The 20,332-nt window shown below is 37.1% G+C and overlaps 1 pseudogene; it reads left to right on the top strand.

Moving 5' to 3' along the window:
* Window positions 1-826: 826 nt before the first annotated feature.
* On the top strand, window positions 827-19,999 carry LOC123252507 (annotated as a pseudogene).
* The last annotated feature ends 333 nt before the right edge of the window (window positions 20,000-20,332 follow it).

The following is a 20,332-nucleotide window of genomic DNA, read 5'->3' as shown; positions in this document are numbered from 1 at the left end:
ACGTCACTATAGACAACACTGAAGCACCAAAGATTGCTTTGTGAATACCATATCACACTGTTGGTTCATATATTAAATCTCTTATGCTTCCTGTGTTATTAAAACATTCTCTGTGCCCCTTTTCTGGGAATACAGAGTTAGTTAAAGAAGTTGTGTTCTTCAATTCCTCAAAAATCCTTTTTTTCAGGCAGCATTTTTAAATAAGGACAATAAATATGTAGACTTCCCTGGTTACTAAGTATGTGTGATTATAAATTAAATATGCCATCTTTTTATATTACTTTATGGATAAAAATCCCTTCTACTTACAACTCTTTAAAGTAGAGATAGAGGTATTATTTTCTTATTTTACAAATCAGGAAATTGAAGCACAAAGAACTCTAGTGACATACCCAAGTCACACGATTACTACCAGTGTCAGTAAAAAAAAAAATAAATAAAAAATTCAGGTCTTTTTTGGCTCCCTGACTTGATACATATGATCCTGCTTAAAACTGGGTTTGTTTGAGCCAAATCAGAATACAGGTTCATATGTTCATTCCTTATTTTTCTATGAAGCAATGCAATATGTGAACTTCAACAACTCAACAAGATTACTTTGTTAGTCAATCAATCAGCCAGCATTTATTATGCAAGAATTATGGATATCAGATCCTGTGTTAAGTGCTAGGGTTAAAGCAAAAAGGAACAATCCATTAACATCATAAGTTTATATATTAGGAGATAAAATGTGTGTAGGTATTAGATATTGGAGAAATCACAACATCTAGCTTCTACATAAGCTTAAAACTAAAGGTTGAAAGAAATTATCGATTCAAATGGGACCATGACTGGGCAAGCATGGGGAAACTTCTTGTCTAAAGGACTTGTGCATAAGGGCTATCTTGTGCAGAGGTACAGAGATTGGGACTGGACTGTCCCGAGCAAGGACCAGTAAGAATATCATTTTTGCCTGTAGCACAGTGTGTGAATGATAGTTGTTTGAGCTGTTTTCTAAGAGGACATCAGATGGCGATGTCTTGACTTTCACATGAAAAGCACAAAGCCATCAGTCTCACATTCTCTTCCAGAGTTCTCTAAGTCTGATGGTAAAACAAGTCAGCAAGATTGGCAGTTGCTCGGAATGAAATGGATGGACTTGGCATTTTCAATGTCTGACTAAGCTCTAAGCACTTCATAGCACAAGCTTCAGAACCAGCTTCGGTTCGTGGTCAGAGGAACAAATTGTCTCATCTATTCATGTGGCTAAGGGAAGTCTTCAGATGCCGTCATCCTCTTAACCCAAGGATGGGTTTGAACCCTGTTGTTTATCCTTAACCTGATTTGGTCCATTTGCCCATACATGCTAAATGGAATGGGAATAACATAAATGTATTGGAATACTATTTGGATCTAGGTTATGAAATATTCAACTGCTAGATTACAAAAGCACATGTCTGAATATGTTATCTTCCAATTGAATCAAGTCAACAATAGATCCGTATTGTCTTTAAAAACAAGTCAAATTCTTAGTTTGGAGACAGACAGGCAGACAAATAGAGACAGAGTCAGAGAAACAGAGACATGGAGAGATACAGAGAAACAGAGAGACAGAGACAAAGACAGACAGAGACAGAGAGAAGAGAGGAAAGAGGGGCAGTAATTTTTTTTAAAAAAAGAACTCATCTTATAAAACATGATACACCTGTATTAAAACTGATTGCATTCATTCAGTAAACTTAATTTTAGGGCAGCTAGGTGGCGCAATGGATAGAGTGCTAGACCTGGAGTCAAGACATTTTCTAGAATTAAAATCTGATCCCAGACACTTACTTGCTGTATGACCAATGGAAAGTCATTTAACCCTGTTTGCCTTGGTTTCCTTATCTGTATAATGTGCTGAAGAAGGAAAGGACAATCCATTTCAGTATCTTTCCCAGGAAAACCACAAATGGGATCACAGAGAGTTTGACATGAGTGAAAACAACCCAGATTCAGGAACCTAGTTTTGTTGGTTTGGCCATTTGCAGCTTTTTGGAATTGTCACTGAATGAGAATATGCTTTCTTTAAAGCAACAACAACTGGATTCTTACCAATCAGCGAGTAGTAAAGAGCCATAGTGTACAGTGTAAACTCAATCTAATCAGTATGAGCATGTGAAGAGGCCTTTCTAGCCAGACCCACATCTGTTCTCATTAGATTTTATTTCAATGTGTAGTCGTCATTTTATTAAAATTATTCCAGTTCTTCAGTGTGAATGGTTATTATATTTAAGATACTTGATTTTTAAAAACCCAATAACTTTGTGGTTAATTCCAAAATTTTTGGCAAATTAAGAGTTGGGTAAATACAAAAACTATAGTTCTATAAAAGGCATTTACATAATCTTACTAAACAGTATACCATACAATCACAATGCAGTCTATTTGAATGTTCTTAAATAATACTTTCCTTTTAATAAATCATCAAGAATTATTTAGCAAACATGTACAAAAAGTACCTCCTCCTGCCAATAGTACATGAAAAAAAAAATTTACCCTCTTAATGATGGCAAGAACCAGAGAGTCAATAATGCCTTTAATACCTATGGAAAAGAATGAGAAAATTAGGTTTAATGATGGAGAATTGTGGGCAAAGACTATTTCCAGAGGAGAAAAAGTGCAAGCGTAAAAATTGGCTTGTGTGAGGAAGAAATTTGTTATTGCCCTGACTAGATTAGCCATGGTAATTGGCACTGTTTTTTTTTTTAAAACATATTGTGCAGCGCTTTGCAGGCGGTAGCAATAAATAATGTGCACTTAGCTGCACCATTGGTCATTCGCAGTCCTCTCACAGCAACCTCCCCCCATTCAGGGAAGATAAATGTGATTTAAATTAATAGCCAGTCCTAAATAACTCCTCAGCTGGTAAACGATGCATTTATCAGACCCAGACAGGCAGTGTCCTTTGATTCATGGTCCCCCCCTTACAATGTGAAGGGTGCGTACAAAAATTGTTATTACTTTTTAATAAAGTGTAGCAGTCAGTCTTCAGTCATTTATCAGGAAGGGTGGCATTCTGACAAACAGAAATATCTGAGCAGGGGATGAATGAGTGGGATAAAGGACACATTTCTCAACAAAAATAATCACTGCCTAAATAATCTCATAAAAGTCAGCCTCTAAGTACCTTGAAATAAATGTATCCAGAAAGATACAGCCTTAGTGGGTTGTTAAACCAAAAACTAAACAAACTATTTCAATATTCACCTTCAAACAGAGGGAAAGCCTTGTTATTTTCATCATCTCTTTGTGTGGCATGGATTCAGATGAATGTGGAAGCCAGCCCCTGACTGAAGTTGAGAAAAAGGTTGCCAGTGTTTTTAATAGAGATTTTTTTTTTGATGACAAAAAAGTCTCCTCCATGAGCATGACCTCGGTATAGCCTAACAGAAACACAAGACAGTGAGAGAAATTGATAGAGAGAGTTCTGAATTAATTGAGATAATGTAATTTAAGTAATCCACTAATGGACGATTTCAGCATTTAAACTCCCAAACTGCTTGAGGTGTTTTGTTTTGTTTTCAAATTTCCGTTTCTAAATGTACCTCGGAACAACTACATACTTTATAAGATCTTGATTTATTTTGTGAGGCTTCACTCTAGAAGCCCCATGTTACTGCAAAATATATTTTATTATATCCACATAATTGGATTGGGAGGCTAACGGGACCAAGAAAGCCTTACATCTTCTATCCGCTAAAATGCTTTCTCCCCCAATTAAATAATAACTACAAAACTCCACAGAGTCAGCAGGTCATCCTTTTAAAGAGATTGGGAAAGTTGCAAAAAGCTGCTAAATATAAGTTAAGTCTTAAGTAATTTGCTTGATGTGTCAGTTTATTTTCCAAACCCAAGCCTTCTCTGGCAGCCCTTCTTTACACATGGCCATAGCGGTAGAATAATTTACCAAATCAACTTTCCTTAATGTGCAGAGCCACCATAACCAAAGGGTTAGCAAGGTCAGACAGGCTCAGGGGCTTGGTGTTCTTTGCAATTTGTAGAGGTTGAGCTATGCTCCAATTTTCAAACCTTACCCAGATTGTGACTTTCCAATGAATTGATATATCTCAAAGAAGGGATGACTGAAAATCAATTTAACTTTTTAGAGGAGCCAAGTCCAGTTTTTCTTCACAGCCTCTGTCCTTCTTCCTCTAGTCAGGCCAACCTTATTACAAAAGTGATGCAACTAGTCAGCTTTGTAATGGGAATAGGAATACATTTTGCAAAAAAAAAAAAAAATTAAAATTAATTCCCAGCCTATATTTGATAGAAAGGAAATCACTGTCCTTTTAATATATATACAAGACAAAAGAAAATGTAGATGAACAAGTTTGAAAACATTTCAGAAAGTCACATGAATGACTTCACAAACCTAACATAAATTAAAGTTTATTTCATTATATCAGAACTAAGAATAATTTCTTTTTCCTTCATTATGTAACTTAGGAAAAGAACCTTCCCTGCTTTGAAATTCCATACTGCTTATATATGAGCCAAAGAATGATATTTAGTGTTCTTACTTACAAATAGAAGGAATTATAAAGTGTTGAAGTTGGGGAGTATAATTAATAGTTTAGTAATACATTCTGATCTACTAGATAATTGCTTCTTTCTTTTAATGATAATTACAACCTTCTTCCTAGTGTCTAAAAAAAGGACCAAGTGGTTTCATCTCCAGCCATTTGGCAGTCCTATGAACCTTCTGGTTGCCCCACTTAAGACATATAAAAAAATAATTACCTACTTTAGAAAGAAAAACAAAATTAGTGGCCCTAGAACCAAAATAAGAACTTTGGCTTGAAATGGCCAGAAACCAAAGGAATGTGATTTGATTGAAGTGCATGTATTGCTCAGAATCTTCCCCAGTTTGTAGAAATCACAGAGGTAGTTTATCCTTTCCACACACACTCCCCACTCCCATCCCCTTGGTCCAAATAGATTGCCATTTAAACGGAAGGATCAATTCATATTTTTATTTCGGGCATAGCTCTTTCTAGGGCAGTGGAGTGCTGATCCAGGTATTAGGTATTAGAATTATCCCTTACAGCAGATAAAGCACCTTCAGATCCACACCTATTCAAATGAAGGGATTTTAAAGGAATAAAATCCTTTCTAATGGGGTGATGAAATTATACTTTGCTTTCTTCATTGGGGGTTCTGCTATAATTTGATTTCTGCTTTTAAAAGCCGTGCCTTTTAATTCTAAATTTCATTTCCTAGAATAGAACAGTTAGCTCTAGACGGCATCTAAAAGATTGTCTAGTCCAGCCAATTCTCTGATTTTAAAGCAGTTCGGATACTTTTGTAACCCATCTTGTTTACATATTAATTTTCATCCTATTTAGTTATCTTATCCCAACCATCCACTTTAAAAAGCTCCTTTTGATTATAACAAGATTTAGCTCAAGCCACAACTGGATCTGTTACATAAAATAAGGAATCAGCCAGGGAATGAAACTGGGAGAGAGGATTATAAAGGGATTGGAATGGGTCTCTCCCCACCTCCCCCAAGTCTTCCCCCTCACGCCCTTCTGACGTACTTGCCTCCAAATTTTTAAATGAAAAAAATATTTGTATGCATTTGTGCCCCCTAAAAATAAAGAAATAAATAAAGTCTGCCCCCCTCTTTTTTGCTAGAATAAATTAGCCTTCTCATTTAGTTTCATGGGGCAGAAATATAAGCTGGCCACAATTCTCTTGTGTATAGGCCAACATTAAGCCTCATACACAGGTAACAGTCAATCCATTAACCTTTGCTTTTAGCTTAACCTGTGTGTCGCTGGCATCACAGTTGTTCCTCCTTTTAATACCTTTCCCTTAATAGTTGCTCACCCACAACTGAAAAGGCCAGAGCAGTGCCTTATGACATTGCCTGCACCACTCCAATAATAAGCTTCCCCTTTCTTTCTCCCCCTCCTCCTGCCTCACTATGGTGTCAGCAACCATTTTTTTTTTTGGAAGGTAATCTAAAAAGAGCTGTAGAGGCAGAGGTCATGTTAAACTGTAACGCAAATGTTATTCCTCGATTATCTAGCTGGGGTAAATGTCAACTGCTTCAGGCTAAAGCAATTGGAAAAGCAGAGTGTGTGAATCTAACAAAGAGAGAGGGAGAGAGCAGGGAGGGGTAAGGGTCTAAGCCAGGCCTAGCTTGGGGGGCTGAGAATGTTATAGGAGGCACTGGCTTCTGTGCTATTCCCCCCCCCCAACCCCATTCTCTAGTATGTGGCCATGCCACATCAGCTAGGGCTTGACTACCGTTTGGTTCATTGCCTCCCCCCACCCTGAACCTTTCCCTATGTGAACCTGTCTTTAATAAAAATAAATAAATAAATAAATAAAAACTCTTGTAAGGTAGGGCTCTACCCTGAATGTCACATATCCACTTGAAGAATGGTGATAGCATTTAATAACAAAAGGCCAAAAAAAAAATCATATTTCACTGAGTTTCTGTGCACTAGGCTGAATATCTCCTATGGAATACAAAGAAGAAAATAATATCGAGTTAGATGCAAACCCTGACATTGCTGATTAAAAAAAAAGATCCTTTATGCTATCACAAGGTCATAGAAAGACATGCCAGTAATTTAAAAGACTGCTGAATTTTGAAAGGCATCTCCCCAGTCCTGAGTCCAGTGGGCATGGCTAGAGTGCAGACAGGGGAAGGAGAGGGCTAACTCTACCCTGGTCTATTCTGGGGAAAGAGAAGTAGGACTGAGCAGATTCGTTCTGTGACCTCTGGGACTTGGTCCTTTGGCACTGGGAGCAGCCTTCTTTGGGTTCCCCGAATTGTGCGCAGCTAAATGTTACTGTTGTTCTCCCAGTGAACGAAACTCTTGGCTCTGACTCTATTGAGAAGGCATCTGAGTGGCGGAAGTTTTCTGAAATCATAATAAGGCTGCAAGAGTCCTTAATCAGAGCCTCCTATTGTTCTGCTATATTGAGCCAAAGATTGAGGTCCATGAAGTTCTCTGTCCACTCTGCCTTTGTAGCGAACCATCAGGGCTGAAATGAGAGCAAGGGTGAAGACGCAGAGCAGCTACGCTATGCACACACAGAGATTTCCCGATCACACAAATGAATAGAGCTCTAGCTGCCAGTCAGAGGGGGAGCTGGGAATTTGCTATTATTGGTCAACCCATGCTTGCTGCCATGACTGCTAAAATGGATTAAGCTTTAACTTTTTTTTTTTGTCTAGTTCCCAAGGTGACAGGGGAATCTTATTACTGTCTAATTTTAGGTGTAGGGACCCAATTATTTACATTATTCATAATTTAAAGCCAGATAGTGGCAGGTCACACTGTGTCACAGTGACAAAGTATAAATAGCAGCTAAGGTTCCTTCCTTAACTAGGGAGGCAGGGGAGTCAGAGCTTGTCCAGGCTTTCTTGGGCAGAGATGATTTTTGGCTTGATGATTTTCAGCTTATAAATGTCTGATGTGAACTTTTTTTTATTTTAAACATCTTCCTGCCTCAATCAAATTCAGGTCTGCTGGCTGATGGATTCCTGATATAACCCTTCTTTTAGAGATCTTTTCCCTCCTGCTCCCCACTTCCAAAAAGGCTCAAGAGAATGCCTGCAGAGACAACACTCATTCCTGGACACCCAGATTGTTGTAGGACTGAAGGTTTAAACCTAATATAAATGAAACCTGGAGTTCAGACGATACCTATTCTCCTTAGCTGTTGTTGGTCAAGAAACATCACCTCAACTATATTTGAGGGTCAAATAGCAGGATTTTATTTTTTATTTTTTAAATTTATTCATTTAATTAATTAATTTAGAATATTTTCCCTTGGTTATATGATTCATGTTCTTTCCCTCTCCTCTTCCCATGCCCCTCCCGGTGATGACAAGCGATTCCACTGGATTTTACGTGTATCATTGTTCAAAACCTATTTCCATATTATTCATATTTGCAATAGAGTGATCATTTAAAGTCTACATCCCCAATCATATCCCTATTGAACCATGAGATCAATTATACATTTTTATTCTGCGTTTCTACTCCTGCAGTTCTTTCTCTGGATGTGGATAGAGTTCTTTCTCATAAGTCCCTCTGAATTGTCTTGGATGGCTGTAGAAAAGTAGTTAAAGTTGAGTAGTTAAAGAAGTGTAGGGTTAGATAATTAATATCCAGCACTTGCATTGTACTTTAAGATTTACAAAGCAATTAAAAAAAAAAACAAAAAAAAAACCTCTTACCTTCTGTCTTAGAATCAATACTAAGTATCGGTTCCAAGGCAAAAGATCAATAAAGATTACACAATTGGGTTTAAGTGATTGAGGGCCAAATTTGAACCCAGCACCTCCCATCTCCAGGCTTGACTCTATCCACTAAAATATCTGGTAGTCCCTATAAAGCACTTAAAAAGTATCTTATACTTATCCTCAATACTATTCTGAGAGGCAAGCAATATGATTATGCCCATTTTATAGATGAGGAAAATGAGCTCTAAAAAGATTAAGTGATTTCCATAGTCACACAGCTAGCATGCCTATATGATCCTATTTGAACACAGGTCTTTTTTATTTTAGGTCCAGTACTCTGTCTGGTGAGCCTCCCAGAGCTTCAGCTTTAGAGTCAGAAGACTTCAGGTATAATCTTAGCTATACCGAGTCTTGTGTAATGGTCAGCAAGTCATTGAACCTCTCTGGGCCAAAGCTGATCAGCTACAACATGAAAATCCTGGACTAGGTGGTCTCTAAGGTCCATTCCAGCTCTAAATTCATGGCCTTATGATATTGGACCAGAGTAGATGCTATTTGACATCAGGGTTATTTATGTTGTTCTGTTTAAACATTCCTCTAGACTGGTTAGATTAAGTTCTAAAGCACTCTAAACCTAGGTTTTAATTTAATAAAATATTTTGGCTTTATGTATTCCTGGGCTGAATTTCTGTATAGGATTGGAAATAGGGGGCTCTTATATTGACAATAACAAAAATGAAATTTATAGAACACTGGAGTTCTCCTACCTCAACACTCTAATATTCCTACAGGACATGTAGCACATGAACTACATTAAATGAATCTTATAGCATGTCCTCTGATTTAAGAAACTTCTTTACCACATCTAGACCTTGAAGAGGGAACTCTAAAACTGAAACATTCCCTCAGAGTTAACGTAAATGTAAATCTCTCTTAACATGGCAGTTAGAAACCTAGCTGTAGAATAAATAGAACAGGATTAAATCTGATGATGAAATGCAATTGATTTTCAAGGTCTGCAAGATTATGTATTTTCTTTTTTTGGACAAAAAAATATGTTAACCAAAAGAAAATGTTGAGTTAAATAGGGCTTCAATTGAAAATTTTATGTTTTTCTTGTTCCAATGAAAATTAGACATGTATTTTGTTATAATTACTTAGCTATATATATATTTCTCTTTTCAAAGTCTAATTTTATATTTCTTTTGAAATAATAAAAATAATGGCTTGGGTTTATATCACATGTTTTTTGTGTGTGACATCAAGAGTTCATCAGGGAAGAGAACCATTCCTTTGAGCTTGTTTCTTGTACACATTTTGAATGGGACCTTGATACTGAGTTCTTTTGTACAGTAATCACTACAAAGAACACTGCCTATTTTTAAATGTTATTAATATTGCTTCATTTCTAAACAGGACACTGGAAATATTTATGAAACTCTGACATCAATGTTGTTTCTTTTTATCTATCTGTTCACCCAGCCCTAGTACAGCCTAATTGAAATACAATAATTATAAATAGGCTTAGCTTCTCAATTTAATTTCCTTGCAAGTAGTGTCATTTATTTTTTCTTCGGCTTTGTTAACATGTTTTAATTAAAAGATTTAACAAAGCTAAGGAAACACAGTGCCATTAGGGGCACCCCACTCTGGGCTACATTTGCAAAGCAACAGTTAATAGCCATGTGTTCTAGTTTGTCTCATAGATGGTGAGAGAGAAGAGAGGACTTAATTTACTAAGGAAGGATACTATCTGATTACAAATGTGATACCACCCCAAAAATATTTGTGTCCAACTGATGTTTAAAAAATTCTTCATTATGCATTTTCTCCATTTTAATGATTTTAAAAAACCTATTCTTTTTTCGCATAGAATGTGGTTGTTATAGCTAACTTATGAATGTATAGATAGATGGATGGTCAGATCTGCACAGGCTGCCTTCACAAAAGGCTTAGTCTAATCCAAATCCATTAAACTAACTATTACAACTAATAATTAAAACTAATTATTAAAACTAATAATGATTACAACTCATGTGATGTAGTAAAAAGACTTACCAGGTAGTGGATTAACTAGATTTTTTTCAAATTAAATTTTTGTTAATGCCTTTTGTTTTTATGTTGCAGTGATTTCTAGATATAGTATACTCACCCACCCTCTCAGTGAGTCTTTGCTTGTAAGAAAGAAAGAAAAGTTCAGCAAAATATCTTGCTACAAAGCCCAAGAAACAATGTAGTCAAGATTCTGCACCCTTAACCTTCCACCATAGGAAAAAGGAGGGAGGTATATTTTCCCATTTCTTCTAGAGGTCCTAATTTCTTTAATTATAATGACAGACAAATTAATCTTATTGCTGTTCACATTAGTGGAATCATATAAGAGGTTGTTTTAGAGGGTCTTTTTTTAAAATTTTGCATCATTTCATACAGTACAGCCCATGTTTCTGAATATTTCATATTCCTCATCCCTTAGAACACAAAATATTCCAGAAAGCTGGATTTTTGTCATAGCTTTGCTGAATGTTCTTGGGCAAATCACTGAATTTCATTGTAATTTATTTCTTAAATTTGTGAAATAAGGGAGTTTGGAAAGGTAAAATATAAATCCCTTTTACATCTAAAATTCTGAGAGTCAATAATAATAAAGAAAATTAAAAATAAATGATATTTTAGTGGTGTTCAATGTTATTTAAACATAAGTACCCATACACTGAGAGGCAAGGATACCAGGGAGAGTCCTCTTAACATTATTCAGATATGAGCAGAGAAGTAGTAGGGTGCTGGCAATGGGAATAGAAAAAGAAAAAAAGAGTAATCGAAGAGATGTTTTAATGCAAAAAGCAACAAGACTTGGTGACCATTTAAATATAAAGAATAAATAAGAAGGAACTAACCAAGGTAAGTACAAATCTTTTTTTTTTTTGGTCTGATAGACATAAAAGAATATTAACAATTCATTTTGTTAGGTAGGGTTGGGATTTCATTCAAGGAAGTGATTTGGGGGATATACTAAATTTCAGGTGTTGATAAGAGGTCCAAGATGAGCTTTGAGCTTGAGATCCTCATATTCATAAGTGACCAGAGTTAAAGACATAGTTTTAGATATCAGCATATATGTAAATATTGATTTGATGCTTTCTTCTGTTTCCATTTGTTGATCTTTTTTTCTCCCTCTCTACTAACCTCTACGTTCCTCAACAGTTATAATTTTGTTTTGTTTTGTTTTGTTTTTAAGTATGGGTTGTGTTAAAAGGATAGAAGGAGAACCCTGGTATAATGGGTTTGTAGATTGTTTGAGTCAATGAACAAACTTCTCCAGGGAAACTCCCTCCCTGTCTGGGTAGAGTGCTGATGGTTGCCGTCTTTCCCAGATAGTTCTCTAATGGAGGGATGGACATATTAAAATGATTGAAAGGGAGTTCTCCCCTAGTAGATGCTGTTTGGCCCTAGTCAAGATGAATTGACTAGTTGACACATAGGGAAACCTCCTTCCTTCCTGACAGAGAGACAATGGCTTCACTTTGACAGTGTTGGATATTGTGGATGTGAAAAGGCAAGCAGAAGTCTGGCTAGAGCAGAGACACTGAAGGAAATAGGTTTTGGATCTTGGTCAGGACTTTGCTTATGCCTGACCTTCTCCATTGTCCCTCCTGGTCAGCTCCAGCTAGGGTGAAAAGCAGTGACAGGAACCCCAAGATTTGACAAAACTTGGGGCTATAAAGAGCTCTTCACCCCTAAATAACCCCTCACCCTACAAGCCCTTTTCCCTCACAAAGGATTTATCTGACTGCGTATTATCTCAAAAGAGTGGTTTAATGAACAGGTTCAAGGAGGTTTTGGAAAAGTGGGAACAGAAAGGACTTAGTTCTAACTACAGGATGGTATGGAGTCTCTTTTTACCCAAACCAAAGCCAAAAGGCTCTGGCCAGAAAATGTTCTTGATTCCTTCTAGCTGCTAACCTAAACTAAATGACAGGTTGCAATGTCTTTCTATAACTGGAACAGAGAGAGTAAATCGTCTTTAGGCTGGCTCAGCGTGCTTTCTGGGCAAGCCCCTCAAGGCACTGTAAAATGTTTAGCCAGCCCTCGAGTTGTTGTCTAAGAGAACAGGTACAATCAGAGGTGTTTGAGGTACAAGGAAAAGGTTGGGAAATCCTCAGTTATTCAGGGGATTTGAATCCTGAGGAGAGGTATGAGCTCCATCCAGTCCAGGATCCAAGGATGAACTCTCCCTCTTCAGTTGTTTCCCAGAGTTCCCTGCTGTTCCTTCCAACTGCCTCTCCTGTCATTCAAATCTCTCTCTACAACATTCCAAAAACCCCTTTTGTGCAAGACTTCTCTTACAGTTGCAATGTAACATGGAATAAGGCCAATTTCATTTTGGTCTGCTATACTGTGACCAGTATGTAGGAATTTATGAGCAATAAGTAGAAAATCATGGTCAGTCTCTTCTTCCTTACTAAAATGAAACCAAAACAAATAAAAAAATAAGAACAAAATTAGTCATAGAATACCACAGATGTAAGGTAACTCAGAGGTCTGTCTTTACTAATCTGAACATGATTCTCTTTTATAACATCCCAGATAAATGTCATTATTGTTTCCTTTAGACTTCAAGTGATGAAGAATTCACTCCCTCCTTAGGGAACTCAATTTTGGACCTCTATAATTATGAGAAAGATTTTTCTTCTTTAGGTTAAATACTGGCTCCATGTATCTTTAATCCCTTGTTTCTAGGGACAAAACAAGCCTTGCCTAAACTATCTTTTCCACAGTGTCTTCATATGCTCAAAGATAGTTGACTTCTCTTTTCCATTTTAGATATTTTTTGATTCTTCAGATGATTTCCACTTGGCATTATTTTAAATCCTTTACCACGACCAAATTTACAACTCATTCCATTTTATAATATTCTAGATATGGTCTAGTTAGGGCACAGTAAATGAAAATAATCACCTCCTTTATTCTTTACATTCTAATTCTAAGATCATGTTAACCTTTTTGACTACCATGTTTCTTCATGTGAACCATAGGACAATTCAATATTTTACAGACATGAAATCTGTTGCATTTTTGTTCAAGATAAAAATTCAGGTTTATAGACAATTCAAGTCATTCTAATTCAATTCAATATCCTACTATGTGTCAGACATTGTTCTGGGAGTTGGAAACACAATGACAAAAATGCAATATAACCCCTTGCCCTCAAGGAATTTACATTCTACTGATGAAACATGTTTTTACACAACTAAAAACCAGACAGATAAAAAAAACAATTACAAAACAATTTCTGAGGTGGAGACATGAAAAAAGGTTTCTTGAATGAGATGGAAACCTAAAAAAGGAAACCAGATATTAAAAAGAACACAATTGATGGGGAAGAACATGCCAAAGGGAACCGCTTTGCAAGTTTATCAAGACAGAATATGGAAAAATATGCAAGAATTTGACTATAAAATAAAGTGTATGAGGAAGGTATTGTGTGTCCATCTGGAAAAAGATAGGTTGTAAAGCCAGATTAGGAAAGAATTTATTAAATAGGAATTTCTATTTATCTTAAAGGATAACAGATGGCCTCTGAATCTTCTGGAGGAGAGGTGACATAATCAAGTTGTTGCTTTAGAAGCATAACTTTGGTGGGTTCACTTAAAATAGATTAAAAGGGGTCAGGGCTGAGTTTAGGAATCCTAATTCACTTTAAAGAGGTAGTAGAAAATAATGGAAAGAGCACTGGGTCTAGAGGGGGGGAAAACCTGGATTTGAACTGCCTCTCTATTGCCAGTTATGTGCCTTTCACAGGTCACTTGAACTCTGTCCTTCAGTTTTTTCATCTGCAACATGAGGATCATACGGTTGCATTATGTACCTCCTGAAGTGGTTGTGAGAAAAAATGTACTATAAATTGCAAAGTTTATATATATTAGGAAAAGCTTGGCACAGAGAGGAGATTTTGGGAATGTTACAAGGAAGTTTGAAGGGCAGAGGTGACAGTCAGAAGGAGCAACAGGCTTGTGGGAAATAGAATGGGAGGAAAAACTTCATCTCTGGACTCGATTCAAGAGTTAGGATTTTGACCTCACCTCAGGATTCAATATTTGGATATCTGGGGGTTTCCAATCTTTCCCTTGGTGCCTGAAGATCTGAAAGTGTTCCTGGTTACTCCAAAATAACCAACAAAGAGGTTGATTAGACATCCACAGCAGCTTGAGGGGTTTTGGACTCAGAAGGCTTGCTGAGACAACCTGAAGACTTTTGCCCTAAAGTGCCTTCCTAAGAGAGACACTTGCAACTTGTCTGTAGATTTAGATTAGTTGATAGATTAGAGGAAGGAAGAAGAATGATTGAAGCCACAGCCTTTGGTTTGGCTAAGCAGCCAGCCTGTGTGTTAGATAGGACTTCCTGATCCCATTATCCTATCCCTTCCTTGAACCTTGTTATAATAAACCACGCCCTTTATTTTATTTTTTAGAGTATTTTTCCATGGTTACATGATTCATGTTCTTTCCCTTTCCCCCCAATACCCCAACCCTCCCCATAGCTCACTGGGTAGTTCCACTGGGTTTTACATGTATCATTGATCAAGACCTATTTCCATATTTTTGATAGTTGCCCTGGAGTGTAAACTACCCCTTTTAGAGATATACAGTCAGATAAGGTATTTCTTTGGAAGATATTAGAGAAGAAGGAGGTGAAAGAGGGAATTAGGGGAGACTATTCTAATTAAGCTTTGGTTACATCAAACCCAAAGCTGACCATCATTACAGTCTTTCCCTGACAGGACTGTGTTCAGAAAAGGCTTCTTGGGGTCCAGGAAATTCACTAAATCCTGGAAACCCATCTATACCACACCCCATAGAGGTCCTTCATCTGAATACTGTTTTCTGTCTATCCCTGTTCTCAATATCATCACAGGGATAAACCTCTTGAAACCTCCACTTGTGTGTGTGTGTGTGTGTGTGTGTGTGTGTGTGTGTGTGTGTGTGTGTGTGTGTGCTTGCTACTGCATTTCTAAGGCTTCGTGTGACCTACTGATGTTTTAATGATGCCATGAACTCTATCAAATCAATGAGAAAACTGTGAAAAAAAAAAAAAAAAGAACGAGGCACAGAGATCTCAGGAATTCTGGTAGAGATTTCCCTCAATAATCCAGCTGTTATTTGCATCTTTTTGGAACCGGACAGCTTCAAGTTTCAAACCTATTTAATTGTTTTATTGTCCAATTCATTCTGCATCTTGACATCTATGATATGGTAAATGCACCTATAATCAATATCTAACAGGTAGTTCCCTATAATAAAAGGAAGTCATACTTTCTAGCAAGACTTGCTTTTGATATACTCATGCTGGCTCTACATGATCACTGCTTCTCATTCTGTTTATAATCTATTTCTTAAAAGCACATTTAGGGGGCAGCTGGGTGTCTCAGTGGACTGAGAGCCAGAACTAGAGAGGGGAGGTCCTAGATTCAAATTTGAACACAGATATTTCCGCTAGCCGTATGATCCTGTGCAAATTATTTAACCCCCATTGCCTACCCCCTACTACTCTTCTGCCTTGGAACCAATATACAGTATTGATTCTAAGTTGAAAGGTAAGGTTTTTTTTTAAAGCCACATTCCAGAATTTTGCCAGAACAAAATTCAAATCTGCTCTCTTATTAATTATATCCTCTTCTCTTTTGGGAAAATTGGGATATTTGAATGACTAGTTCTGTTGGCATCACTTTCATTCTCCATTTTTTTCTCTTTTTTTTTTCCCCAAAGGCCATCAAGATATTATGATAGAGCAAAATAAATAGTCAAAACCTTTAACCCTGGCTCATTTATTTTGCCTATGGAAGATAAATTGAGTTGGTAGAACACATTGATAATCATTTTAAGGTCATGAGTTTTATTTTTTCGTAGACTTAAAAATTTTTTTTCAAATGTTTACCTTCTTTACCTTCTATTTAAATTTTTACCTTCTTTACTTTCTGTTGATTGTAATTTGAAAAGTGTTAAAAGGTAGGCAGTGAGGGTTAGGTAAATTGCGTTGGATTATACAGCTAAGAAGTGTCTAAGGACAAATTTGAACACAGGAACTCCTGTCTCTGGGCTTGACTCTATCCTCTGAGCCACCAATTGGCCCTCCCCCCCAATAGACTTCTTATATTCTGTTTTGTAATAATTTTATTTCTTTTTATCTTAAAAATAGGTGTTATTTAAAAGGGAAATTGAAAGAATGTGACTAAATAGGGTTAATTCTTTATCATCTAAAAAAATAGTTCAATAGTAGCTCTTCTAAGTGTTCTGTGGTGCTGTTCCACTCCTCTATTCAATAAGCACTTATAATTATATAGAGCACTATGCTGGCATAAATGTGGTTGTGAGAAAAGTTGAGATAAGACTGAGTTTCTGCCATCATGCAGCTTATGATCCATCATATGGATGAATTATGTATGTGTATATATAATATATATATGCATATATAACATATGTATTGTTATGAAGAAGTAGGCAAAATGTTTATAATAGGGAGGAATATCAGGGATAAAGGGGATGGCTGAGTTAAGGGATGAATGGATTGTATATAGGAAGGTAAGGGAATGTAAATAGGAAGGTAAGGAGGGGCTGCTCAAACAGGCTATTCAAAGAGGCTTTGAGACAGAGGGTATTGGGAGGAAATAGACTAGATCCTTCAGGCAGGGAAGGTATCTCTATGATACAAGAGAAATTCGGTCAGCCAGAAATGTTTAGATCTGGCTGGAGGGCTTCTCTTGTTAACTCCTAAAGTCCCGTGAGGGAGGAGTCAAGAGTCTCCTCCCTGCCAGTGAAACTGAATATCTGCAGGAAGTCTAAGCTGGGTTCTTCCTGCCCAAGTTGGATGCCTAGGTTTCCCTCAAGAAATAAAAGGAAAGTAATTTCTTCCCTTTTCACCTTTTGCCTTAATATTCAACACAATAATTCACCAGAGGCTTTGTGTAGGTAACAAAGGGGATGTATTAATGTCAGGGATAAGTAGAGGGAAAGAGGGGTTTTAGTGTTTATAGCTGCTGCTAGGGAGAAAGCTGATATTGGGGGAAGGGTCACAGAGAAGGGGTCAGACTGAAAGAGGCCAGCTCTCCCAGTCAGGAAGGTTCACTGCCCTGAAGTAAAGGTATTATCAGATCACTAAATAAAGGGGTGGCTTGATTTAGGATGTCCCTCTTGCCAACAGAAACTAAACCCACGATGTCCAACCACCAAAACCACCCTTCCTCCCAGGGCCCAATGGGGAAATTCAGGGGAAATAATGAGCATGTAAATGGAGAGATCAGGGAAAGGTCCAGAGAAATCAAGCTAGGTCCAAATGCCCCAAAAACAAAAAGCACAGGCAAAGGCAGAAGCCAAAAGGCCAAAAAGCCCCTCAGTTGGAGCTTCAGGACTATTTATAGACTCATGCTCCAACTTTTTTTTTTGAACATTCTAAACCTCCTAACTGCCAGGGCTGCTACAAATGAATTTGCAAAAGCAAAAAGCTTCTGCTGCAACCCTGCATTACAGTATGCATATATATGATATTATGGTTAATAAAAGTTTGCAAGTCATAATGCTGAATGATACATAAAAGGGAAAGATCCCTAACTACTAAAAGCATCACAGAAAATTTTGTGATTTATAGGCTTTATAGGTTGGATAGGAAAAAAAGACTTCATAAAATGAAAATGAGGAATTCAAGCCAGTTATACAGAGTAGTAGGATTAATAGATTCAAAGTTAGAAAGAAATGATAGACTCCAAGACTTAGAAATAAACTAATTAATCTAGTTGGGTAAGAGGAGTGGGGAAAGGAAGGAAATCCTCATTTATATAATATCTACACGGTGAAATTCAAGGTACTATGAACTTTTTATAAATATTATTTCATTTGACCCTCAAAATAACTTTGTGAGTTTGATGCTATTGTTAACTCCATTTTATAGTTCAATAAACTGAGGCAAACATAAGTTAAATGACTTCTTCACAATTAAAAAGATAGTAATTTCTGAGGCTGGATTTGAACTTAAGTATTACTGTCTCCAGAACTAGTACTCTATCACTGCACCACCAATTCTTTAACATCATTGGGTAGCTTTGCTCTTCTTTGGAAGTTTGTTCATTTCCCAGAGAATCTTCAATGGACTTTACAAACAGGTATTCCATTGTTGTTTTCACTTAATGAGTAAGGCCACAAACAATGTACTGCCTGCAAATTTAATAATATATTACTGATCTTTGATAAGACCAAAACAAACTTGTCTAAATGTAATCTTGATTCCATTCTCTTTTCCAGTAGATTATCTCCACTACTTGCTGTGTGGTCTTCAAACTCTCCATTATAATTGGTTCCTTCATTGTTGCTTAAAGATACATTGAAGTTGGGAGCAGTTTGGTGGCTCAGTGTATTAAGAGCCAGGTCTAGAGATGGAGGCCCTGAGTTCAAATTTGGCCTTATACACTTCCTAGCTGTGTGATCCTGAGCAAGTCACTTAAAACTCTCCCCTGCCATTGCCTAGACCTTACCACTATTCTTACCTGGAACCCATATATGTTGTTGATTCTAAGACATAAGATAAGGGTTTACATAAAAGAAAGACAGATACATTGAAATTTACCTCTCCCTTTAATCACCTTTAGTAGATTTGATTATCTTTTAATTATAATTATTATCTATCTAAAACCAAGAGGAAGCATTTTATGTAATGAGGATAAACTAGCATCCCCAATGAGGTCAGAGTGAAGCAAGGAGAAATGTTAATTGCTCATTGGTAGGCCAAAGCAATATAATAAAAATGATAGGTCTACCTAAAATTAATTTACACATTTAGTGCCATGTCAATCAGATAACTAGAAAAAAAAATAATAAAATTTATTTGGAAGAATACATTTTCAAGAATAACAAGGGAGTCAATGAAAAAAATATGAAGGAAGATAGCCTAGCCATAACAAATTTCAAACGATATTACGAAGAGATAATTACCAAAACTTTCTGATGCTGGCTAAGAAATAGAATGGAGAGACAGAGGAATAAGTTTGGTATACAATATACAAGTAAATTGCCATTGCCACCTAGTGTTTGATAAGTCTAGAGTTAAGGGAGAAGAGTTTGGGGGAAAAAACTAGTTGACAAAAATTATTGAGGAGTGGCCATGGGTCTGGTAGGAATAAACCTGGAGGATATGGTGGCCTTGGCAAGACTGCTGCCCTGATTTGGGTTGTGGTAGAACTTGGACAAGGGCCACCACCTATGGGTCCATGTTGAAGCTGCTCGACAAGTGCAATGGCATCCAGCTGCACTCTCATGACCTCAAATATGACTCTGGGAGTTGACAGCAGTATGTTTACAGGAGTTGAGGGCTCAGAAGATGTCAACAGCTACTAGAGGATTCAAGTTGGGAAAGAGGAAGATGCCTGCAAGGGGTGTCAGTGATCTGAATTCAACCTGGCCAACTCACTCACGTGAACATGGGTAAGAACCTACATACTCACTGCTCCTCCCTATTTTCTAACAATCAGGAGGGGAATGCCTTCATAGATGGTGGTAAGGGAGACTGGCTGGATATATGGCTGAAGCAGTGCAATGGGGTCTACTGAAATCTGCAGGAAGCTGTCCATTTCCAATATGCTGGCATCCACATCTATTTTTCCACTATGGAGGAACACTATAGGCCTCCCATCTGAGAGAAGAGGGAGGTTCACAGCATGTTCATCCCAACCACCACAATTCTTGGAAAGCAATGGATGGTATCTTCATCAAACTCAGATCCACATAGCCTTCCTGAGCATTATGATCTGTGAGTTGGAGCCAGACTAGGTGATATGTTGCTGCTTATCAGCCAGCCAGTTCAGCATCATGCTATGCCTCTGCTCAACTGCTGTCCCCCAGGCACTGAATGGATAGTTTGGATAAGGATAAGGATTAGGATAATTTGTCGGAAACTAGGCATGGACCAATATCTCACACCATATAAAATAATTTTTAAATAGGGGCATGATTTAGACATGTTAACATCAAAAGTAAATTAAAGGAATATGGAAAAATTTGTCAGATCTATGAACAAAAGATGAGTTTATAACTAAACAACAGCCAAAAAAAGCAGTCATTC

This window comes from Gracilinanus agilis, chromosome 1, assembly GCF_016433145.1.
Source record: "Gracilinanus agilis isolate LMUSP501 chromosome 1, AgileGrace, whole genome shotgun sequence".
NCBI classification, from domain to species: Eukaryota; Metazoa; Chordata; class Mammalia; order Didelphimorphia; family Didelphidae; genus Gracilinanus; species Gracilinanus agilis.
Note: the sequence above shows the minus strand (reverse complement) of the source record. Positions and strands in the feature narration are given on the sequence as shown.